This window comes from Vipera berus (assembly GCF_964194415.1).
Source record: "Vipera berus genome assembly, chromosome: 2".
NCBI lineage: Eukaryota > Metazoa > Chordata > Lepidosauria > Squamata > Viperidae > Vipera > Vipera berus.
The window spans coordinates 278,627,272-278,648,919 of NC_138203.1; the positions used below are offsets into that span (position 1 = coordinate 278,627,272).

Consider the following 21,648-nt stretch of genomic DNA (forward strand, 5'->3'; position numbering starts at 1 on the left):
AGACATTCCAGGAAAATATTTCCCACACACCAAATAGACAATTTCGATTCGATTCTTCATTCCTCCTATTCTATTCTGTTCTATTCTATTCTATTCTATTCTATTCTATTCTATTCTATTCTATTCTATTCTATTCTTCATTCCTCTATTCTATTCTATTCTATTCTATTCTATTCTATTCTATTCTATTCTATTCTATTCTATTCTATTCTATTCTATTTTCTATTCTAATTCTTCATTCCTATATTCTATTCTATTCCATTCCATTCCTTATTCTATTCTATTCCCTATTCTATTCTATTCTATTCTATTCTATTCTATTCTATTCTATTCTATTCTATTCTATTCTATTCTATTCTATTCTATTCTATTCTATTCCATTCTATTCCATTCTTATTCTATTCTACTCTATTTTCCATATTCTATTTTATTCTATTCCTTATTCTATTCTATTCTTTATTCCAGACATGTCAAACACAAGGCCCGGGGGCCGGATCCGGCCCGCAAAGTGGTTTCATGCGGCCCACGAAGCCATCCTGGAAACAGTGAGGGAACGGCCCCTACTGCCTTGGCCCTGGCCCAGAGACCCTCCTGCCAGAGACCCTCAGATCTGTCCCACTCCTGCCCAGGCCCCCATAGGCACCCTTGATGCGAATGATGTAGAGCTGGCCATGCCCACCCAGTAGGCCATATGCACTCTAGCCACACCCACCCTGGCCATACCCACTCGGCCCCCTGAGGGCAAATGCAATGCTGATGCGGCCCTCAATGAAATTGAGTTTGACACCCCTGCTCTTGTGGATCCTTTCGAGTACTCCAGAGGTCACAATGAAATCAGTATTTTACAACTTTCTAAGCATTTTATACAATGACCCCCTTTAGCAAATGCTTCAAGGTTTCATTACAGGTGGTCCTCAACTTACAGCAAGCATTGATGGCCCATAAACCAGTTCTTGACAGGGTAAAATGTTGTCGTTGTGTCCCCCCCCCCCAGTTATGAGCGCTTGGGAACCAGATGGCTTTTGCAACAAGTTCCATCATTTTCCAGCCATCAGATCACAACTTGCCATTTTCCCTTTTTTGGGGTGGGGGTGGGTCAGAAAATACAAATTTGGAAAAATGGCTTTATACTTAGGATTGCTTATTGCTTAGGTAAAGGTAAAGGTAAAGGTTCCCCCGCACATGCGTGCTAGTCATTTCCAACTCTAGGGGCTGGTGCTCATCTCTGCTTCAAAGCCGAAGAGCCAGCGCTTGTCCGAGGACGTCTCTGTGGTCATGTGGCCGGCATGACTAGACGCCAAAGGCGCACGGAACGCTGTTACCTTCCCACCGTAGTGGTCCCTATTTTTCTACTTGCATTTTTTACGCGCTTTCGAACTGCTAGGTTGGCAGAAGCTGGGATGAGTAACAGGCGCTCACTCTATTACGCGGCACTCAGGATTCGACCCGCCAAACTGCCGACCTTCTGATCGACAAGCTCAGCGTCCTAACCCACTGAGCCACCGCGTCCCACTTATTGCTTATTGACCACAAAAATGTCATAAAATCTGATCCGGTCAAATGGGTGCCACAACGTACAACTGTATAAACTGATGACTGGGAATCTATTCCGAATGGCAATCGTACATTGAGGACTAGCTTCATTTTGCAAACCATAATCTACACTCCCCAACGCTTGTAACACTTTTCTTTTTCACTCTGGTGAGTTATCAATGCTGCTGCTTTGTCAGCCAAACCACCTTACACTCCCCAGAGTTATGCATTTTTCTTTGATTGTGTACTCCACGCAATGTGGCTAGGAAAAACATTTTCCCCACACCAAACAATTGTAGGATTTCCCTTCTGTCACTGTGTGAAGTTCCTGGTGAACATTTAAGATGTGACTTTTGAAAAAGTTTCCCTCATCCTTCACACCTGAAAGAGTTTATCTTTGCTGTGGAGTTTCTGATGCCTTTTTAGGTTTGATTTATAATGAAAAGTTTTCTCACACACTGCACACTTGTAAGGCTTCTCTCCTGTGTGACTTCTGGTGTGCCTGTGAAATGATGAAGGTTGGGCAAAACATTTCCCACACTCCTGGCATTTGTATGGTTTTTCTCCAGTGTGGATTTGCTGATGTCTCACAAGAGAATCTTTCCGAGAAAAACATTTATCGCACTGTGAGCATTTATGGGACTTCTCCCCTGTATGGATTCGGCTGTGCTTTCTAAGGGAATATGAATGAGCAAATGTTCTCCCACAGTCTAAACACTTGTGATTTCTTACCCCTGTGTGGGTTTTTACATGACCCCAAAGGTTTGATGCGGTACGAAAGAATCTTCCACATTCGTTGCATTGATGCGGATTCTCCCCCGTGTGGGTTTTATGATGTTTCCAAAGGTCCCCCTTTTGAGCAAAACTTTTCCCACATTCTAGGCATCTGTACGGCTTCTCTCCTGTGTGAAGCCTCTGATGCGTTACGAGGTGGTGTTTTTGGGTAAAGCATTTCCCACAGTCCCCACACTTGTATGGCTTCTCCCCTGTGTGGATTCTCTGATGAATCTGAAGCTCTCTTTGAGTAAGAAAACTTTTCCCACACTCCCTACATTCATAGGGTAGCTCCCCTTTGTGCCTATTCTGGTGCCTCTGAAGTCCACAAGAACTTACAAATCTTCTCTCACATTCTGGGCATTCGTAGGGTTTTTCTCCAGTGTGAATTCTCTGATGTTGCACCAGGCTCGATTTTGTGGAAAAACATTTCCCGCATTCGAGGCACTTTTCGTTTTTCTCCCCCCTGTGTGTTTTCTCATGAGTCCAAAGAGTTGAACTCAGGGTGAAACATTTTCCACACTCAAAGCATTTGTAAGGTTTTATTCCTGCATGGATCTTCTCATGGGCCCAAAGATTTGATTTCCGAGAAAAGCTCTTCCTACATTCCCAACACTTGTAAGGTTTCTCCCCTGTGTGAATTCTCTCGTGGTCTCTGAGGGTGGCTTTTTCACGGAAAAATCTCCCACATTCCAGACATTGATAGGGTTTCTCTCCTGTGTGGATTTTCTGATGTGTAAGAAGGCTTGACTTTTGACCAAAGCGTAAGCCACACTCCTCACATTGATAGGGGTTTAGTTTGGGGGGGCGTCTGAGATTTTTCATGTGTTTTCCAGGGAAGGAATTCTCACACTCCAATCCTTGACTGGATCCACTTCCCACATGGACCTTCCTGTGGGTCAAAAGGAGGGAGTAGTGAGCAAAGGATTTCCCACACTCTGAGCATTCATGGGTTCTTTCTTGCTTTTCTGGAGTGCTGCTTGTGTCTGACGGAGGATCCAAGAGTTTCCCACCCGTCATTCTTTCTGGCGCCTGCTGCCTTGTGCTGATTTTCTGTTATCTGTTGATAGTTGACTTGCAGGTAAATCTTTGTTCACAATCTTTTATCTGTTGTTAGAATGAAAAAGAAATAGAGAATAATATTTCCTTTTGAGACATGTAAAAGGTAAAGGTAAAGGTTCCCCCACACATGCGTGCTAGTCGTTTCCAACTCTAGGGGCCGGTGCTCATTTCCGTTTCAAAGCCGAAGAGCCAGCGCTTGTCCAAGGACGTCTCTGTGGTCATGTGGCTGGCATGACTAGACGCCAAAGGCGCACGACACGCTGTTACCTTCCCACCGTAGTGGTCCCTATTTTTCTACTTGCATTTTTAGCTGCTTTCGAACTGCTAGGTTTGGCAGAAGCTGGGACGAGTAACAGGTGCTCACTCTGTTATGCGGCACTCGGGATTCGACCCGCCAAACTGCCAACCTTCTGATCGACAAGCTCAACGTCCTAACCCACTGAGCCACCGCTTCCCATGTAGAGAATCACAAAATCTTAGCCTTGGGAAGGGACCTTGAAGGCCTTCCACCCTCTGCCCAGGGGAGGGTCCTCGGTATACCCGAGACAGTGATGGAGCCCCTACACCTGTAGGAGAGATGTCCTCAACTTAGATGTCCTCCAGTTACGGTCTGGAATTTCGGTCGTTCAGTGAAGCAGTGGTTAGGTGAGGAGCCACCTGAGCATTACACTCTTCGACCGTAAACCCATACTCCTGATTGTAATCATTAAGTTATCTTGAGGGATCTTAAGTGGGGGGAGGCCCAGGCAATGGTCATGGGGGGATTTTGGGAGTGGGGGAGGGTCTGCAGACAAGGCACAAGCTATCCATAAATTGGGGTGGGGGTATTAAAGTGGGATGAAAAAGCCTGAGCCTGGCCATGCAAAGCAGCCCTGATTGAGAGCAATGCCGGGCTGGGGCAGGGCCTTAAGTGGAAGCCTGAGGCCTTCAGCAGTTTCAGCCATCTGCCACTGACCTCAGGACTGGACCTCAGCTCAGTGCCACCATTGCTACTAAAAAATGAGGCCTTAATCCCAAGACCAGAGGCCTTTGCAGCCTTGTGCCATTCTCCAAGCTGCATGATCCATACTGTTTCCAAGCAAAGTGTCCCAAATCATCTCTAAGCTTCTTCAGGACCCCCTCAACTCGCCCATGCCCTGTGGCAGCACTCAGATGGCCTCTCCTGCCCAATTCAGACAGCCCCAGATTCCTCACCTGAGACTTTGTCTGCTTGATGACCCGTGAAATTGCTCAACAACCATGACAGCAGGATTGCAACGTTTGAGTAGAGCAGCCAAGTCACATCTCCATGACCGCTTCACGCAACAACCATGATTCCGGTCTGAATTATGGTAAGTCCAGAACGAACTATAGGAATCAGGAAAAAATTAAGGCATCACATAAGAGAAGGAAAGAGAATTGAGGCTAGTGTAACCAAGCCACCCATTTCTTTATTCCTTTTCTTCCTTCCTTCCTTCTGATTTTGCACTTATGAGCTACACCCCATCACGACTACTTAGTCCTGACTTCCTCATGAAATATTCTGTATATTTTATAAACTACTACAAGAAGGAAAAATATGATCCGCTGTAGTTTCTGCTGATTAGGAAGTGTAGCGAGTTGTTTTCTTCTTCTCTAGTAAATTGTATTTGTGGATCTTGTTGCTGTTGTTGTTAGTTGCGAAGTTGTGCGTGGCCCATCGTGACCCCATGGACAACTTTCCTCCAGGCCTTCCTGTCCTCTACCATCTTCCAGAGTCCATTTAAGCTCATTTGTGGAAGTGCTGATGGCCAAATCTACTGACAGGTTAAAGGGACACCCAACCGATTCAGGACTTATAGCGGAGGTCGTCATGCAACGTCTAGAAGCCATATAGCACATCCACAAACAGAACCAGAAGTAGGGATCAAGTACGTAGATGACACCTTCACCATAATAAAAAAAGGACCAATGAGACAACACCCAATGAACCATCAACAACATTTTTAAAGAAATCCAATTTATTCGAGAAGAAGAAAACCACTCAGATCAGCATAGATTAACTCCAAGGTCAGACTAACAATCAAGGAAGCAATACCCCTATCAAGACACAGTGATCAGCCCAACCACAGAATCCCTAAGATCAGGGGTCTTCAAACTTGGCCCTTGTTATATATGCTCCTGGCTACTTTCCTTCGTGACCAGAAGCGAACTCGCCTGACCAATGACCAGCCAAGGCACAGCGAAGGCCTTTTGTTTCGTTTATTGCAATAAGCGAGGACAGAAGCTATCAAAGCTTGGTTCTCTCCAAAGTTTCAACCCAAAATATTCCTTTCTTTATACAGCCCTGTCTCGGCTGCCACATCCCTCCCCTTTCCCCATTGGCTGAGGTACTATGAGCTTACACTCTTTCCGACCGCCTCCTACATGTTTCCTGCTACATACTAAATCACACATCACATGGACATTAAAATTAAGAGATAATTTATGCAAGGTGTGGGGTTGGGTTTTATAAATCGGTCTTAACTTTTAATGTGTATTAATTTATTTACGGGCATTGTTGTTTAATTACTTTTTAATTTTTGTATCCTGTTTTTATTATGTATTGCCCTGTTCACCGCCCTGAGTCCTTCGGGAGAAGGGCGGTATACAAATTAAATTATTAAATTAAATTATTAAATTAATATTAACCAACTAATTGCACATGCTCAGTTGTCTGAGTTCTGCCCCCCCCCCACACTTTTTAATGACTTGTTAGCAGTGCTTTTTTTGTAAAAGGAAAAAGGTGCCGGAACTCACACATGTCATACCTTATCTACCCTACGAGGTTCCATCCAAAAAAAGGTGCCGGAACTCCGTTCTGAGTCTTCTATGAGAAAAAAAGCCCCCGCTTGTTAGCAAAAATAATTTCTTTCCTGTTTTCTACTTATCTTCCCTTACAGCTGCTTTTCCCTGAAGACCCAGATAACAATTTTGCCCATGTGTTTCCCTTACGTCGTTCCTTTCCTGTTTCCCAGCCATTATACTAGTCTCTGGTAAAGCTTGTTTGTCCAGGCAGTAAAGTTTCCACTGCAGCAAATTCCATTTTAAATTTCTCTTTCAACGTCAAATTTTCTGAAGACCTTTTCCTTTGCTTCTGTCAGAGAAGCAAAGGAAAGCTGAGCATTAAAAACGAAGGAGTTTCATTGCCGGCCTTTTATCCTGAGCTCAAAGAAAGAGGATCTCTTGGGGGTGAAGAAGAAATGAACTCACATTTATAATAATATAATAATAATAATAATATAATATAAAGTTGGAAGGGACCTTGGAGGTCATCTAGTCCAACCCCCTGCTCAGGCAGGAAACCCTATACCATTTCAGGCAAATGGCTGTCCTGTCTCTTCTTAAAAACTCCCAGTGTTGGAGCATTCACCACCTCTGGAGGCAGGTTGTTCCACTGGTTAATTGTTCTAACTGTCAGGAAGTTTCTCCTAGGTTGCTTCTCTAGAATAATAATAATAATAATAATAATAATAATAATAATAATAATAATAATAATAATAATAATAATAATAATAATAATAATAATAATAAGAAGAAGAAGAAGAAGAAGAAGAAGAAGAAGAAGAAGAAGAAGAAGAAGAAGAAGAAGTAGTAGTAGTAGTGGAAGGGACCTTGGAGGTCATCTAGTCCAACCCCCTGCTCAGGCAGGAAACCCTATACCATTTCAGGCAAATGGCTGTCCAGTCTCTTCTTAAAAACTTCCAGTGTTGGAGCATTCACCACTTCTGGAGGCAGATTGTTCCACTGGTTAGTTGTTCTAACTGTCAGGAAGTTTCTCCTTAGTTCTAGGTTGCTTCTCTCCTTGACTAGTTTCCATCCGTTGCTTCTTGTCCTGCTTTCAGGTGCTTTGGAGAATAGCTTGACTCCCTCTTCTTTGTGGCAGCCCCTGAGATATTGGAAGACTGCTATCATGTCCCCCCTCGTCCTTCTCTTCCTTAAACTACACATACCCAATTCCAGCAACCGTTCCCTATATGTTTTAATTAATTTAGTTAATTTAGACTTTTTTTTTCATTCCCCGCAACCTCCTTTCCCCCCCCCCCACCACCACCACGCTTCCTTGCAAAAAGGTCGCCGTGTGGTTAATACCAGATTACAAATCTCAATAAACGTTTTAAAAGCCAGATAGACTCGTATTTTCTTTTTCCAAATGCACTTGCGGCATATACATGCTCAGAGACAAATACACACACAGACACACACACACCTGCTCTGCCGGACCGCAGAGAGACCTTCTGGAGCAAAATCCCCAAAGTTCCTTGTAACACCACCCGGAGCCCCGCGGGGAATCCTTGGCCGGGCGAGGAGGGGGCAGATCCAGCCCGGGGAAGGGATCCCCCCTTTGCCCCCCAGGAGGAAAGGGAGGGATCCGTTCCCGGCAGGCGACGCCAGAGCCGAATCTCCCCAAGGAAATCCCTGCAGGATGAAGAGGCGGATCCGCAGCTACCTTTCTGCTTGCGGGGAAAAGCTCTCCTGGCGGGAGGGGCGCCCCGAAGGCCGGAGGGAGGAGAGCAGCCAGATCTGTCCGGAATCGGGATCCAGAAGCCTCTCCCGTGGGGATCCAGCGCCGATCCTCCCAGGGCGAAGCAGGACAAGCGGGAGGGGAGCGGAGATCCAGCGAGTGGGAGGGTAGGGGCGGGGCTTCTGTTCTCTCGGGCTCCGCCCCTGCCCTCGCCCTTCCCCAATCCCTCCTCCCATCCGGGGTCACGTGGTCCGAAGCCGTCTCTCTCTCTCTCCCTCCGACGGCCGTCAAGGGTTCCTCTGTCCATGGGGAGCCGCCCCTCCTGCTCCAGTCTACCTGTGTTGTTTGAATGAGGCCAGATAAATGATGCCTTTTTGTATATATTTTGTTTTGGAGCTCCGTTCAAAGTGCACGAACTGGCAGCAAATCTACGGTTAACTTTTTATACCTGCTCAAATGTTTGATCGCTGTATGTGTGTGTATATATATATATATATATATATATATATATGTATATGTATATGTATATGTATATGTATATATATGTATATATATATGTATATATATATGTATGTATATGTATGTATATATGTATGTATATATGTATATGTATGTGTATATGTGTATGTGTATATGTGTATGTGTATATATATATATATATATATATATATATATATATATATATATATATATATATATATATATATATATATATATATATATATATATATATATATATATATATATATATATATATATATATATATATATATATGTATATATGTGTGTGTGTGTGTGTGTATGTATATATATATATATATATATATATATATATATATATATATATATATGTATGTATATGTATATATATCCAGTGCTTTTTTTTGTAAAAGAAAAAGGTGCCAGAACTCACACATGTCATACAACCCGCCTTGCCTACCCTACAAGGTTCCATCCAAAAAAAGGTGCCGGAACTCCGTTCTGAGCGTTCTATGAGGAAAAAAGCCCTGTCTATATCTAATCCAAGGCTTTTTTTGTCATAGAACGCTCAGAACGGAGTTCCGGCACCTTTTTTTGGATGGAACCTTGTAGGGTAGGCAACGCGAGTTGTATGACATGTGTGAGTTCCGGCACCTTTTTCTTTTACAAAAAAAGCACTGATCTAATCTATATAAGGTAAAGGTAAAGGTTCCCCCGCACATGCGTGCTAGTCATTTCCGACTCTAGGGGCCGGTGCTCATCTCCGTTTCAAAGCCGAAGAGCCAGCGCTTGTCCAAGGACGTCTCCGTGGTCATGTGGCCGGCATGACTAGACGCCAAAGGCGCACGGAACGCTGTCACCTTCCCACCGTAGTGGTCTCTATTTTTCTACTTGCATTTTTACGTGCTTTCGAACTGCTAGGTGGGCAGAAGCTGGGACGAGTAACAGGCGCTCACTCTGTTACGCGGCACTCGGGATTCGACCCGCCAAACTGCCGAACTTCTGATCGACAAGCTCAGCGTCCTAACCCACTGAGCCACCGCATCCCTTCTAATCTATATATCTATATCTATATATAATTTTCCACCCAGCTGCTCTTAATCTAAATAAGCTTCAAATCTTACAGCAATCCGTAACAGCCACCGGTGCAGAGGTTACCTGATGGTCCTCCATCCTGAGAATTTAAATTGGGTGGGTGGGGTGGGGTGGGTCTCTTAAAACCATGAGGAAGGGGGGCGGGTTATGCAGAGTCTCAGACTCTTTGGATTGGTCATGTCCCAATTCCCAGAGCCCGAAGGACAGGAAAGGGGAGAGAGAGGGGGAGGGAACAGTCCAGTCCTCGACTTACAACTGCTGATTTAGTTACCACAGCGCTGAAGAAAATTACTTGCCAACCATTTTTCCCAGACGACCGTTGCAGCAACCCCCCCCCCCCACGGTTACCTGATCAAAAACTGAACCGCTGGGCAACTGATTCATATTTATGACAGCTGTAGGGTCACCAGGCAGCCTTTTGCAACCTTCTGACAAACTCACTTAACAAATGTCACATTTAGCAACATAAATTCTGGGCTCAGTTGTGGTCGTAAGTCAAGGACTAGCTACATGGTAGCTGAGAGGGGAAACAGGCCTGGAAAGGCTGCTAAGACACACGGCAGAGTAAAGTTAATTTTAATTTTTTACATCTATTATTTATCTTCCGCCTACATTATTTTTATGAATAGCTCAAAGGAAGGAACATATCCAATATACTTTCCTCCTCGTATATTCCTCACAAGAACCCTGTGAGGTGGGCCAGATAGAGTGAGTGACTGACCCCAGCTGGCTTTCGTGGTCGAGTCACGATTTGAACTCACGGGTCTCCACTAGGCCAAACTGGCTCTCCCGGATTACATAGGTGGACTTGATTGGGACTAGATTTATTTATCTATGGTTAAAACCACAACTGTACACACACACAGTTGCCTTAATTGCACACAGAAAAGCCTCACGTTAACTGAATGTTGGGTCACATGAAACACAACGGGGGTATCAATGTAGTTTACACTACATTGAATATTGCACCATATTCTCGCAAATGTAATGCTGATTCTACCAGAAACACCAAGGAGTCCAAAGGGATGAGTTTCTTCAATCACACAAGAAAACTGCTTGCTCCACAGTGGAGCTTTTATGCAGGATGCCTGTAAAACAAAACTGAACACTTGTGTGGGGATCCTGCCGAACACCCCGGACAAGAATCGAGGATCCAAGAGTCCTCAGCTCCAGAATAGATTATTTGTAGCTCAGGGTTGGTGTCCTCTATGAGTTTGGTTGTTTCCTTGTAGATGTTTCATTACCCAGTTAGGGAACAGCATCACTGCTAACAATGTCACCTAGATGTTACCTAGTTGGGCAATAAAACGCCTACAAGAAAACAAACAAGCTCAGAAGACACCAAGGTCCTCCCACCAGCTCTGGCCAAAGAGCCCCTTATTGTCTCAGCACATGGAGCTTCTCATCCTTCCATCAGTTGAGAGGGAACCTCATCCATTCCTGGGCTGGACTGTGGCTGTCAATCAAAGAAGGGATCTCCTAGGAAGCATGAAGGCTTTCTGCAGCCTTCATCCATGACCTCCCTATCCAACCCTGAGAGAGGAGGCTGGGAAAGGGCTTGGACCGTCGGTCAATAAATGCAGTTTCTCTGCTGTGGACCTCTTGCCTTTGTTTCATCTCCCACGGTGGGAACCAACCACTCAGGGACCCTTCAAAGTCCCAGCAATCTACAGCTGCCTTTTTTGACAGCTGCCAGAAGACTTTTTTTGGTGTTGCCTCTTAACTGGATGGTAAATATTTTAACTCTGGGAGTTTTTAATTTTGATATCTTTATGTCTTAAGAGTGGTCTGTAATAGCCACTGGTGGCCTCCATCATGAGCACTTCAAGTACACAGACAAACAAGGCTCACATGAAATGAATTTAGGGTTGTATGAAACGCGACGTGACATCAATTTGCAATTCACACTAAACTGATTACATAATTGAAAGTTGCCCTTCTTGTGACCTACGATGTACCTCCTAAGTAAGATGTGCTTCATTTAATCAGGAGTGGGTCAGGCACATATAAATAGCCACCAACGATCTGCCCTTAAGAGCAGGGGTCCATCCCAATCCACGAGGACATTTTTCCCAAAAGTTCATCCAAAATCTACACCTTTCAATTCAACCCGGGAAGTCTGAAGTGTCCAGCAAGGGAAGGTGGAGTCAAAAGAACCAAGATGGCGGCTGTTTTGAAGGGCATCACATACACAGCTAAAAAGCAGCAGGCCTTTGACTGCAGAGTGCGCCACAATCTGACTCCCATCTTGACTTTTCTTAAACTCCCTGAAAACAGCTCTCTTGATTATTTTGAACAATAATTTTATTAAGGATTATGTTCACAAATCAAAGGAAGAAACCTAATACAAATATCTCTGTGTGAATATATGAAAAAGAGGATGTGATAAAAATAATAAAATAATAAACCTTTATTGTCAAAGTACAACATGTGTACATTGAGATTAGCTGAGCCTCCCCCCCCCTGTGCTCTCTCCCCCCAACACACAGTGACAACAAACCCTCCATCCCACCACACTATGTGAACCAACTACACCACACACCGGCCTCCCAAGTCAATTCTGCATAAGATTATGTCCCATTTAAAAGCCTAACAGCCCACGGATAAAAGCTATTTTTCAGCCTGTTGGTACGGCTGGCTATATTCCTATATCTCCTACCGGACGGTAGGAGAGTAAAGAGATACCGTCCAGGGTGTGAGTCATCCCTGAGAATCTTCCTCACTCTTCCAAGGCAACGAGCCCTGGCGAGGTCATCCAGTGGTGTCAGGGAACAGCCCACAATGTCTTGTGCTGTGCTCACTACCCTCTGTAATACTTTCCTATCCACGGCTGTCAGACCAGCATACCAAACCACAATACCATACGAGAGGACACTCTCTATAGTAGACCGGTAAAAGAGGGTCATTAGCTGTTGTTCTACCCTGTTCTTCCGCAAGACCCTAAGAAAGTGAAGCCTCTGTTGGGCCTTTCTAGCCACCTGGGTTGTGTTAACTTTCCAGGTCAGATCTTCACAGAGGTAGACTCCCAGAAATTTAAAGGAGGAAACTCTCTCTACACAGTTCTCTCCGATGTAAAGTGGGGCAGGTTCCTCCTTTTTTCTCTGGAAGTCTAACACCATCTCTTTCGTCTTGCCGATGTTTAGGTGCAAGTTGTTGTTACTACACCATATGGATAGTTTTTGTACCTCCGCCCTATATGCTGTCTCATCCCCACCTGTAATAAGACCCACCACAGTTGTATCATCTGCGAACTTGATTATCGCAGTGGATGGGTCAGATGATACACAATCATAAGTGTATAAAGAGTACAGGTAGGGGCTAAGCACACAGCCCTGTGGCGTGCCGGTGCAAAGCTTCAGGGGGGTGGACAAAGAGCCGACCCTCACTGTTTGTAACCGATCCCTAAGAAAACCCGCCAAAAATGACAATAGGAAAAAGAAACTTTCAATCTTTATCCTCAGCCAACATATATTCAACATCAATATTTTATTGCTAAATAAGCAACCGGATGCATCCTAATTCCACCCTCCCCCCACCCACCCCCATTTTCTCCTCAGCTGAATCTTCAGTTCTCCTCACTGATCCACAAACGGCTAGTAAGAATTAACAAAAATACCTGGGTGCCTTGATTTAGGACTGTAGGCAATTTGTGACTAGAAATCCATTCCAAATTGTGGCCAAAACTTAAGGACTACCTGTACTCTGCAAAACATTATACATACTCCCCACACATTTATAACTCTTCTGTGTAATCCCTCTGGCAAGTTACTAATGCGGCTTTGTGAGGAAAACATCCTCACATTCCCAACACTTACGCCCTTTTCCCTCATTGTGTACTCTCTCCTAGTATTTGAGGTTGCTTCACTAGAAAAAATATTTTTTTTTGCGCATCAAACATTTGTAGGATTTCCCTTCTGGGACTGTGTCATGTTCCTGGTAAATGTTAAGATGTGTCTGTTGCAAAACGTCTTCCAACATTGTTCACAACTGAGGAGATTTATCTCTGCTATGGAATTTCTGGTGCATTTTTAGATTTGATTTACAATGAAACGTTTTTTCACACTCTGCACACTTATAAGGCTGCTCATGCATGCGAAGTGTGGACGAATGGGCAAAACATTGCCCACACTCCAGACATTTATATGGTTTTTCTCCAGTGTGGATTCGCTGATGTATCACAAGAGTATCTTTCCGTGAAAAACATTTATCACACTCTGAGCATTTGTGATTTTTCTCTCCTGTATGGATTCGGCTGTGACTTATAAGGGAATATGAATAAGCAAATGCTCTCCCACAGTCGAAACATTTGTAGTTTTTTTCCCCTGTGTGAATTTTCACGTGACTTCTAAGGGCTGATGTAGTGCTATAAAATTTTCCACATTCATTGCATTGATGTGGCTTCTCCCCCGTGTGGGTTTTATGATGGCTCCAGAGGTTCCCCTTGTGTCTAAAACGTTTCCCACATTCTAGGCATCTGTACGGCTTCTCTTCCGTGTGGAACCTCTGATGGCTTCCAAGGTTTTGTTTTTGGGTAAAGCATTTTCCACACTCCTCACATCTGTATGGCTTCTCCCCTGTGTGGATTCTCTGATGAATCTGAAGTTGGCTTGGCGAAATAAAACTTTTCCCACATTCCATACATTTATAGGGTAGCAATCCTTTGTGCCGTTTCTGGTGTCTTTGAAATTCACAAGAATCCACAAATCGTCTCTCACATTCTGGGCATTCATAGGGTCTGTCTACAGTGTGACGTCTCTGATGTTGAAGCAGATTTGATTTTGTGGAAAAATATTTCCCACATTCGAGGCACTTTTCCTTTTTCTCCTCTCTGTGCGTTTTCTCATGACTACGAAGACCTGAACTCTGGGAGAAACATTTTCCACACTCAAAGCATTTGTAAGGTTTTATTCCCGTATGAATCCTCTCATGGGCCCAAAGACTTGAGTTCTGAGAAAAGCTCTTCCCACATTGCCAACACTTGTAAGGTTTCTCCCCTGTGTGAATTCTCGTGTGGTTTCTGAGACTGGATTTTTCACGGAAAAAATTCCCACATTCCAGACACTGAAAAGCTTTCTCTGCAGTGTGGATTTTCTGATGTCTAAGAAGGTGTGACTTTCGACCAAAGGATAAGTTGCATTCCTCACATTCATAGGGTTTTTGGCTGGGGGGGCTTTTGGGATCTTTCGATTCTTTTCCAGAAAAGGATTTCTCACTCTCCAAACCTTGACTGGATCCGATTCCCACATGGACCTTCCTGTGGGTCAAAAGGAGGGACCAATGAACGAAGGATTTCCCACACTCTGAGCATTCATGGGTTCTTTCCTGGTTTTCCGGAGTGCTACCTGTGTCAGACGGAGGATCCAAGAGTTTCCCAGGCTCCATGCTTTCTGGCACTTGCTGCCTTGGGATGAATTTCTCCTCTCTGTTGATAGTTGGCTTCCAGGTAAATCTTTGGTCACAATATTTCATCCGGTGTTAGAAAGAAAAAGAAAGGAAGAATATTATTTCCTTTTGAGAAATCACAAAAGCTTAGCCTTGGAAGGCACTAAGAAGGTCTTCCAGTCCCACCCTCTGCCCAGGGAAGGGTCCTCAATATACATGAGAGAAAATCTCCAGTGATGGAGGCCCCACATCTCTAGGAGAGATGTCCTCAACTTATGACCACAGTTGGGACTGGAATTTTGGTCTTTCATGGAAGCAGTGGTTAGCTGAGAGGTCATGTGACCACTTCTCTCTACAAGTATAATCCCACACACTGGTTGCAATCATTCAGTAACCTTGGGAGTTCTTAAGTGGAGGGAGGTCTACGGCCAGGGATAGGCAACCTTGGCTCTTTTATGACTCGTGGACCTCAACTCCCAGAATTCCTGACCCAGCACGGCTCAGCTTGGAAACCTCTCCCTTTCCCCTCAGCATGGCTGTCTCAGGAATTCTGGGAGTTGAAGTCCACGAGTCATAAAAGAGCCAAGGTGGCCTACCCCTGGCCTAGGCAATGGTTGTGGGGGTGCCTCGGGGGTGGGGTTGGTCCTGGGGATCAGGCACAGGTCACCCATGAGTTGGGGGGTGCTGAGGTGGGATGTCAAGCTGCCCCCCCTCTAAAAGTGTGCACTGTGTCAGCCTGGCTATGCAAAAACAATCCTGATGCATAGCAATGCTGGGGTGGACCTGGGTCTTAAATAGAGGCCTGGGGGCCTGAGCCAGCTCCCACTGACCCCAGGACTGGACATCTGACCAGTGTCATCATTGTCACTGAGAAATGCAACTTCAAAGCCAAGACCGGAGGCCTTTGCAGCCTTGTGCCATTCTCTATGCCGCATGTTTCATACATGTTTCCATGCAAGGTGTCCCAAAGCATCTCTAAGCTTCTCCAGGAACCCGTCAACTCGCACGTGCCCTGTGACAGCATTCACATGGCCTCTCCTGCCCACTTCAGACAACCCCAGATTCCTCACTTGAGACTTTGTCTGCTTAATGACCCGTGAAACTGCTTAACAACTAGGCCCATAAGAGCAGGATTATAATATTTGAGCAAAGCAGCCAAGTCACATCTCAATGACCGCTTCACGCAATGACCAAGATTCCAGTCTGAATTGTAATAGTAAGTCCAGAATGAACTATAGGAATCAGGAAAAAAATAAGGCATCACGTAAGAGAAGGAAAGAGAATTGAGGCTAGTATAACCAAGCCACCCATTTCTAATTCCTTTTCTTCCTTCCTTCCTCCGAGTTTGCACTTATGAGCTCCACGACTACTTGATCCTGACTTCCTGGTGAAATGTTTTGTATATTTTATAAAATCCTACAAAAGAAAGAAAAATATGGATCCAGAAAACTACAGATCAATCTTGCTGGCATCAATACCTGGAAAGATTTCAATAAACGTAGAGAGACCATGGGAAGAATTCCATGGATGAGAATCCTAAAGGGGGAAACAACTCAAGAAGCTTGGGAAATTTTGAAAAGTGAGATAATAAAGGCCCAGTCTAGTACAATACCAACAAATAAGAAAAGTAACAGCTCTCAAAAGAAACCAGCATGGCTGCATAAAGAACTCTCTGATAAATTGAAGGATAAAAAGGACAAGTATGAGTTTTTACCCCCCGTGGATAGGGCTCGCAACTTGGGAGTCCTCCTAGATTCACGGCTTACTTTGGAAGATCACATAGTAGCCGTGACTAGGGGGCTTTTGCTCAGGTTCGCCTGGTGCGTCAGTTGCGGCCCTATCTGGACCGGGATGCCCTGTGTACGGTCACTCATGCGCTCGTGACCTCTCGTCTGGACTACTGCAATGCTCTTTACATGGGGCTTCCCTTGAAGACCACTCGGAGGCTCCAACTGGTACAGAATGCGGCCGCGAGAGTTGTCCTGGGAGTTTCCCGATACTCCCATATTGCACCTTTGCTCTGCGAGCTGCATTGGTTACCAGTTGTCTTCCGGGTGAGGTTCAAGGTCTTGGTGATGGTCTTTAAGTCCTTACATGGCATGGGTCCGGAATACCTCGGGGACCACCTGCTGCCGGCGTCGACTTCCCTCCGCCCTGTGCGTTCCCACAGAGAGGGCCTCCTCAGGGTGCCTCCGGTCAGAGAATGCCGGCTGGTGGCCCCCAGGGGGAGGGCCTTCTCTGTGGGCGCCCCGGCTTTATGGAACCAACTGCTGGTTGAGCTCCGGACGGCACCGGATCTTCACTCCTTCCGGCGCGGGCTAAAGACCCATTTATTTGAACAAGCTGGCCTGGCCTGATGGGGGAACGTTAGGGTTTTAATGGGTTTTATATTGTGATTGTTTTAATTGGGCAATTATTTAATCCTTTTTTTAACTTTTGTATTTCTATTTATATGCCCTGTTCACCGCCCTGAGTCCTCCGGGAGAAGGGCGGTATATAAATTTAATAAATAAATAAATAAGAATTGGAAAGAGGGGCACATAACTAAGTCAGAATATCAGCAAATAGCCCGTGCCTGTAAAGATGAAGTGAGGAAAGCTAAGGCTCAAAATGAACTAAGGCTTGCAACCAAAGTCAAAAATACCAAAAAATGCTTCTTTCAATATATGAAAAACAAGAAAAAAGTTAAGGAAATGATTGGTCCATTAGTAGGGGAAAGTGGCAAGAAGGTGACAAGCAATAGGGAGAAAGCAGAACTATTTAATTCGTTTTTTGCATCTGTCTTTACAGAAAGGGAAAAAACAGTGCAACCTACCCAAACCAGTGCCATAAAAAACAGAATAGAAATGCAAGTTAAGATAGGCAAGAAAATGGTAAGTGAGCACCTGTCCAGCCTAAATGAGTTCAAATCACCAGGACCAGATGGATAACACCCCGAGGTTCTCAAGGAACTGGCAGACGTGATCTCAGAACCACTGAACTATATTTTTCAAAGATCCTGGAGCACTGGGGAACTACCAGAGGACTGGAAGAGAGCTGATGTAGTTCCCATCTTCAAAAAATAGATCCTGGAAACTACAGACCTATCAGCCTGACCTCAATACCTGGGAAGATTCTGGAAAAGATAATCAAACAACAAATCAGCGAACACCTAGATGCAAAAAAAGTCATCACTAAAAATCAACATGGGTTTGTCAAAAACAGATCATGCCAGACAAATCTTATTACATTCTTTGACCAAGTGACAAAATTAGTGGACCAGAGGAATGCTGTAGATATAATTTACTTGGACTTCAGTAAGACATTTGATAAAGTAGATCACAACCTACTACTTGATAAGATAGAAAAATGTGGGTTAGATAGCATCACCACCAGATGGATTCGTAGCTGGCTGATAGGCCGTACTCAGCGTTTGGTCCTCAATGGAATTGCATCCACATGGAAAGAAGTGTGTAGTGGGGTGCCCCAGGGCTCTGTTCTGGGCCCAGTGCTCTTCAATATCTTCATTAACGATTTGGATGAGGGGATAGATGGGGAACTCATCAAATTTGCAGACGACACCAAGCTGGCAGGAATAGCCAATACTCCAGAAGATAGGCTTAAAATACAGGAGGATCTGGACAGACTCAAACACTGGGCACTATCTAACAAAATGAAATTCAATGGTGAAAAAGTAAGGTTCTACATTTAGGCAGGAAAATCAAATGCATAGGTATAGTATAGGTGGTACCTTGCTCAATAGTAGTAACTGTGAGAGGGATCTTGGAGTCCTAGTAGACAATCACTTCAATATGAGCCAGCCGTGTGCTGCAGCTGCCAAAAAAGCCAACACAGTGCTAGGCTGCATTAACAGAGGGATAGAATCAAGATCAAGTGAAGTACTAATACCACTTTACAATGCTTTGGTAAGGCCACACCTGGAATACTGCATCCAGTTTTGGTCACCACGATTTAAAAAAGATGTTGAGACTCTAGAAAGGGTACAGAGAAGAGCAACAAAGATGATTAGAGGACTGGAGGCTAAAACATATAGGGAACGGTTGCTGGAATTGGGTATGTGTAGTTTAATGAAGAGAAGGGTGAGGGGTGACATGATAGCAGTGTTCCAATATCTCAGGGGCTGCCCCAAAGAAGAGGGAGTCAAGCTATTCTCCAAAGCGCCTGAAGGCAGGACAAGAAGCAACGGATGGAAACTAGTTAAGGAGAGAAGCAACCTAGAACTAAGGAGAAACTTCCTGACAGTTAGAACAACTAACCAGTGGAACAACCTGCCTCCAGAGGTGGTGAATGCTCCAACACTGGAGGTTTTTAAGAAGAGACTGGACAGCCATTTGCCTGAAATGGTATAAGGTTTCCTTCCTGAGCAGGGGGTTGGACTAGATGACCTCCAAGGTCCCTTCCAACTTATTATTATTATTATTATTATTATTATTATTATTATTATTATTATTATTATTATTATTATTATTAAGATCCTAGAAAAAATAAACAATGGATCTGCGAATGTCTAGAAACAAAGCTATTACTAGAAGCCAACATGGCTTTGTCAAAAATAGATCATGGGCGAAAAAACCTATTACATTTTTGGACTAAGTGACAGAATTAGTAAAATGTGAGACACACAGCATCACCACCAGATGGATTCGTAATTGGCTGACCAAACGCGATCAACGTATAGTCTGTAATGGAACTAAATTATGCCTTCACCCAGCACCCTGGGACCAAAATTCCAAATTCATTGCATTTTATTTTGTCAAATAAATATTTAAAATCTATATGTTTATTCTTCAAACCAAGATCTAACCAACATTTGTCAACTCACCTTTAAAGCTGCAGCTAAGAGGTCTCTAGGTCACTTGTTCCCACTCTGAGTCAAGGCCAGGGATGATCCTCACTGCTGACCAGTTTGATTTCTCTTAATCAAATGGCTCTTTGTGCAGGAAGCTGCTTCTCCAACTGGGCCACGATTTCCTATTTCTCTAGAATGGATTCCCGGCCAAAGGTTGGTGGGTCCCGATCCAAGAACGCCCCCCTACTCCTCTGTGGAGCTCACGGCCACATCCTCACTGGTTTCCTGCAAAGAGAAATGAAAAAGGCTCAGATGCAGAACATAATCTGTAAATGACCTGAAAGCGGGAGGAGAATATGGAATTATTTGTTGAGGATACAAAATAATGGAGACAGAATCGTGATTCAAGAAGATCTTGATGAGCTAAAATGGAAGAAACCAGCAAGATCAAGTCCAACAGGGACAAAGGCAGAGTTGTGAGTAGTAAAACTCAAAGGAAGACCAAGGAGATCAGATGGGGCAGAGCATGTGTGAAAAGGGCTGCTCTTTCCAGACAAGTGTTTCAAAAATAGGTACAATGAGGAAAGGCAGCCTTTTGCTCATCGGCTTGTTTTTTTTTCTTTTTACCTGCTCACAAGAGCAGCCTCAAAACTTCCTTTGGAAAATATCCACCGAAAAGGGGCTGCCACATCACAGCCTCTTCTGGGCAAAACAAGGAAAATGTAAAGTTTAGAAATTCTACCCATCTTTTAAAAACAGAAGCAAAGTATAGATTAGCCTGAAAAACAAAGGATTTTATTTTTCGCCTTTTAGACAGAGTGTCAGGACCCACCTCAATCCACATCTTAGGAAATAAGAACTCTTGGATGCAAGTTTAGTCCCAAAGGAAAATGTTTACTAGGATGGAATCGATTGTGGCAATACAAGACGGAATCTAACAAAGTTACATTTCAATCCTATATAAAGCATTCCCATTTCAGCCCCTCCCCTCATCCATTTGGTCAGATGTCAGGCCCTTCCATGGGAAAGGGAACTCTCCTTGGTTTTATGGTTATTGCTTCCTTTTTTGTTCAAATGTTCCCTGTTGTTTGAAGATGCCTAAAGTCTGACCTCTCCTCCCCCCCTTCGGAGAGATGGCAGAATCCCCAGAATAAGCACATTGTTCTACCTATACATTTATGAAATGTGATATAAATGGATTCTGACACAGAGCACAAATATGTACAATTAGGAAAGGCAGCCTTTTGCTCATCAGGTTTTTTTTTTTACCTGCTCACAAGACCAGCCTCAACATCCACCAAAAAGGGGCTGCCACATCACAGCCTCTTCTGGGCAAAACAAGGAAAATGTAAAGTTTAGAAATTCTACCCATCTTTTAAAAACAGAAGCAAAGTAATAGATTAGCCTGAAAACAAAGGATTTTATTTTTCGCCTTTTAGACAGAGCACAAAGAAAGAGGATCCCTTTTGTGAGTTAGGACAGCATGAGCTCAATTTAACTAATTTAAACTGGTTTTCTTCCCCCTCCCCCAACCCTCCCCTCCCCGTTGCAACGAGGCCAGTCTGTGTTGAGATCACATTACAAATCTCAACAAATCTTTTAAAGCTCCGCTCACTCCATTTGTTCAGCCGCACTTGCGGGATATCCATGCTCAGAGATCTCCTGCTCTGACGGACCACAGAGAGACCTTCTGGAGTAACTTCCCCCAAACCCTTTTTTCCGGAGCCCCGCGGGGAGCCTCGGCCGGGCGAGGAGGGGGCAGATCCAGCCCGGGGAGGGATCCCCCTTTGCCCCTCTGGAGGGAAGGGAGGGATCCGCTCCCGGCAGGCGACGCCAGAGCCGAATCTCCCCAAGGAAATCCCTGCAGGACGAAGAGGCGGATTCGCAGCTACCTTTCTGCTTGCGGGGAAAAGCTCTCCTGGCGGGAGGGGCGCCCCGAAGGCCGGAGGGAGGAGAGCAGCCAGACCTGCCCGGATCGGGATCCAGAAGCCTCTCCCGAGGGATCCGGCGCCGATCCTGCCAAGGATAAAAGAGAAACGACGAAGGAAACGGAAATCCAGCGAGTGGGAGG

The 21,648-nt window shown here is 44.5% G+C and overlaps 1 protein-coding gene and 2 long non-coding RNA genes across 7 annotated transcripts in view; 1 reads left to right on the forward strand and 2 right to left on the reverse strand.

Annotated features, from left to right (window-relative positions):
• LOC308661208 (uncharacterized protein) overlaps nucleotides 1–21,648 on the forward strand; it is a 259,267-nt gene that overhangs the window by 94,759 nt on the left and 142,860 nt on the right. The window lies entirely within an intron of this gene.
• Nucleotides 2,745–6,161, reverse strand: LOC308660992. The gene is made up of 3 exons (XR_014024859.1): nucleotides 6,138–6,161; nucleotides 4,564–4,716; nucleotides 2,745–3,414 (listed from the first exon to the last, which is right to left on the reverse strand). It is a non-coding gene; the product is annotated as an uncharacterized lncRNA (long non-coding RNA).
• On the reverse strand, nucleotides 11,525–19,657 carry LOC308660991. The gene is made up of 5 exons (XR_014024858.1): nucleotides 19,611–19,657; nucleotides 18,519–18,601; nucleotides 17,674–17,903; nucleotides 14,749–14,855; nucleotides 11,525–14,660 (listed from the first exon to the last, which is right to left on the reverse strand). It is a non-coding gene; the product is annotated as an uncharacterized lncRNA (long non-coding RNA).